The sequence below is a fragment of the Branchiostoma belcheri genome, unplaced genomic scaffold (genome assembly GCF_001625305.1).
Source record: "Branchiostoma belcheri isolate BF01 breed outbred unplaced genomic scaffold, Haploidv18h27 scaffold7, whole genome shotgun sequence".
Classification (NCBI taxonomy): domain Eukaryota; kingdom Metazoa; phylum Chordata; class Leptocardii; order Amphioxiformes; family Branchiostomatidae; genus Branchiostoma; species Branchiostoma belcheri.
Window position 1 is genome coordinate 1,233,228 of NW_017804353.1, and position 4,504 is coordinate 1,237,731.

The following is a 4,504-nucleotide window of genomic DNA, read 5'->3' on the forward strand; positions in this document are numbered from 1 at the left end:
CTTTATTGTAAATTTTGGCCCCACTGGGCTAAGCACGGGTCACATGATTACAATCATATACGTATAGAAATACACACACACACTCACACACACACACACACACACACACACACACACACACATACACACACACACACAAATCTACATGTATATACTAGTACAAAAAAGAAAGCCCGATAAAACGCATAAAACACGTCAAAAACAAGCCGAATGCTAAACGATGTAATTGGTCACACACAAGGAAAACACGTTTTTGTTAATCATGATTCATGTCACTAATCCCAACAGGATAGGTCACACAAAAACGGCTGCGCAGTCTTGCTTTTAAACACGAATTACTACATACGAACATTGAACTTTGCAAAATCATGAATACTACGGTTTAGCAAAATTAATTGCATCTGTGCATCCATTAGTTAACATTGCATAGAGGGAAATTATTTGTTTTAGCTGGCACTGTGAAAAACGATTGACAGTACACTCTTACTTTGAACACGTGATATCGTCAAGTCCTAAGGCACTCAGGTCCTAAGGCACTCAGTCAATTGCAAGAAAGAGTCTGTTTATTGAAAAGACCAGTTTATATAGCCAATCATGCAACCTTTGAACTCCATAGTCATCACCTGTGTGCATCAAAGTATACAAAACACACGTGTGTCGCAACCATTTATTTAATATCTCCCGATACCGGCTTTGTTTTTGTTCAGTGAAAATGGCATTTTTTGAGACAAATTGTACGTGAGTACTGACTGGGAGAAAATAGACTGGGAGAAAAAAGCATTGAAACAAAAATGAAGTCTTAATGAAGTCTTCACGGTCTTTGTTCTCATTAAAAACCGCCCACATGTGCACCGTTTGGGAGTAAATAGTCAGACTGAACTGTGACACACACCCGGTTCCGTGGATATGATTTAGCCTCTACCAGGCTTCAGAGGCGGCTGGAAAGAGTAGAAATGTGCCAAATAGACAGATAGCTTGTCAGGGAAGTTGGTCTGCTGAAGGACTACAGTTTGGACTGGCAAACTGTACATATTTAGCAGACCAACTCCCCTGGCATGTTATCTGTCTATTTGGCAGATATTTAATTTTCAGCCCCTTCTAAAGCCTGGTAGAAGCTAGATCCTGCTTAACAGCACGTTTGTAGAGTTGCCCTCATCAAGACTTACCTGCAACACGAGGATGTCTCAATCAGCTCGTACCATGGTCCATGCATTGTCTTGTCTCTATAGCGTGTATCCACGAGAAATGCATGAAAAATAAGGGGAGGGAACCGATCTAAATTTGGATTGTTCACCTCAGAGGTGACCTCCTGCGCAAACCAAAACATGCCAATTCCACGCCGCTGTTTTCATGTTTTCATATTAGGACTATAGATATATCACCAACGAAAATTGTAGTCAATGAAGTTAATGCGTAAGATGAGGAAAATCTAACAACGAGGATGCATTTTTTTATCTTGGTCTTTGAGTTGCTTATAAGCCGCCACTTTATACACACTTGACTTGCGACGCTGTCGACGTCTGTGGTTAGATTTGGATTGTTGGTGCTATTCTTGGAGAAATGAAAACCCCGTGATGTTTACAGAATAACAAGGATGCAAGATGAACTCTTGATGCTTTAAACTTTCAACTACGCAGGCGCACAGAACTAAGCACGTAGCGTTACCTAGCTAATAATAACTTTATGGAAAGGGATAAGGGTCCAGATAGACCAATGGGAGGACTTCTAGACATCACGTGAAGTCACTTTGCACAGTGACGCTGACGAAATCATTGTTTATTGTACGTGGCAGTCAGTCTAATATACTCCTGCCTCAGACTTACAGCGCGCTGCGAGTCAGCCCGCTGTCTGGAGGAAAAAGACTTCGTGTCAACATGGGGTAAGTTTTTCCCTTCTGTTCAATGGTATCAACATGGAAACAAATAGTAGTTTGTGAGCTGCAGTTTTGGAAGGATTTTGCCGGTAACTTAGGCCAAAACGGATCGGATAAGGACTTCTGGTATACTTCGTAAGTGAGAAAAGTTGTCTCATCGTAGCTTTGAGTGTAGGCGAAAGCCCTGTGTCTTTGCTGCAAAGATATTGCAAATATACAGACAGTAGAGAGAGAGAAATCATGGGCACAGAAGTCCTGGGCGCTCTTGTCGACTCGCCCGTGCGCCACCCCAGCGGTCTGCAGAGCGGTAAACCCGCAGTACACCGTGTCATAGAGTTTGCACGTTCAAGTGAGCAATGAAATTGTAGGAAGGTTTGTATGATGAACTTAGATTTCATAAATGTCTTGTTTGCTCACAAAGTTCATCCCTACCGTGCAATGTTATGAACTTTTGGAAGGATTCTGCCGGTAGCTTAGGAAAAAACCGACTTCTGATATACAGATAAATTGAGAAATTAGTACAGGTTGTCTTATGAAATACTTGCCTGCAGGCAAGAGCAGTAGTGTGTCTCCGCTAGAAATAACATAGGGCATTACTTCATAGATACAGAGAGTAGAGTCCAGTAGAGAGAAAGTTGCCGGTGCGCTTATGCGCCACAAGGGCGGCGGGCGCACTCGGCGCACCCCAGTGCCAGTGGTTCACTGTGGCTGTGCGGCAGACGCATAGCACACTGTGCCAACGAAGCTGCAAGCACAGGTGAGTAATATGGAAATGAATAGAATGTTTTATGTCGTAATTTTTTCCATGGCTTGTATGCTCACAAAACGACAGGATATTAAAGACATTTTCATGGAGAATTTGTCCACCCAGGCTAGCATTTGTCGACTTTACTTTTGTTGTTTTGTTATGTAAATTCGAGGGGATTCATTCCTCAAGCTAACTGACATCTTGCACACACAGCCGTCCCTCAGTAAGACATCTGGAGCCGCATAGTTCCCGTTTACAACTTTTATTCAGCATGTCGCTGTTACTTGTTTTGTTAAACTTTGCATGGACGCGGTTTGTATGTTGCAGCGTGAAACTTTGTTAAGAGGAATCACCACGATTATAGTTGAAGGTGATTTCAACACACAAGTCACACTGTTAATACAATATATTATTTTCTAGATCACCCATATATTTCTTAAAACCAATGAAGGCACTTTATCAAGTATGGGAGCCAACAGGATGATTGCTTGAGAACAAGAACTATTTTTGCCTAAAGAGAGAACAGGGGTTTCAGAGGCTATGGTGAACAGGGAGCTTTACAAATAATGCTTATATTTCTTCCCGAAATTTAAGTCATGCCCCTTTAATTTAGAACAAAAACGATCCCCGAGAACTTTCCGAACGGCCCTCGTAAGTTCCCTGGACATCCTGCAACACTGGTCATACCTGCAGATGTTATCAACATCCAGCCAATCAGGTTAAGACAAGTCTGCGAAGGAGTCAGAAATAGCCTGCATCCTGTTTCTGTTTTTCCGATAGAGGCGAGGGCAGAAGGTTTAAATAAATATTGGTTACAGTACGAGCCACAATCATGCTGCACAAACATGGCAGCTTGCTTACGACTGAAGTAGACATTAGCGCCCAATTAGAGCATGTAACACAGTTACAGATCGAGTTGAAATAAAGGCTCAAACAAACAAACAAACAAACAAACAAACAAACAAACAAACAAAGACATTTTCGCTGGACATCCACCACTCTTCTTCAGTGTGGATGTCACTTGAAACGTCCGAAAATTATCTCCGTAATTCATCCAGTAGTAGAGTTTGAATTTTCGATGAGTATTGTTTACCTGGATGTCTAACCTTCATCAACGTATCAAGTATGGAATGGAAATAGGCATAACGTACATGTACATTGTGAGGGTCATGCTGGATTTTTCCTTAGGAAAATGGCATTAGTGTAAAGTTGTAAATATATTCAAATCGTCTTCATCAACCTGCAATAAAATTGGAACGTTATGTTTTGAAATCGATCTCGAATACATATGTTGTCAGAAGAGATTAGGAATTATTTCATCACCATTTATGAAATGCCTTGTATTTGCCATGTTCCATGTCAAGTAGCTTCAGTGATTACACACAAAATTACTCAAAATTACACACACACACAACATACTGACTTACATTTCATTTTCTACCTGGATGTCTATCCTTTGTTGACCTGCGTGTCGTGTTATGTTTGAACTATGTTACAATCCAGGTATAATCTTCGAGCATAATTTCCAAGCTCACAATCGCTGTAAGAAATATTCATTTCTACTCTTTTCTACTTTCAGGTTTTTGTACAGCGTGTTTCTTCTCGTGATATTTGCTGCCCTGCAGGACTTAGGGGCAGCTCAAAGTAAGTCAACAAACTTGTGAAATTCTTTTGTACCTGCCAAAGGCCATATTTTTGCAGACATTAAAAATATCTTGCAGATCTATCAGATATAACATTGCCAGCTACAGTAGTGGGGAGCAGGGGGTGGGTTAACAGTGACTTTAGAACATGGATTGTTTTTGTTTATTTAGAACTTAATTCTTGTACCGGAAATTTCATCTACATTTGTACTGATGAAGAGTACCGGATGGTACTTGAAA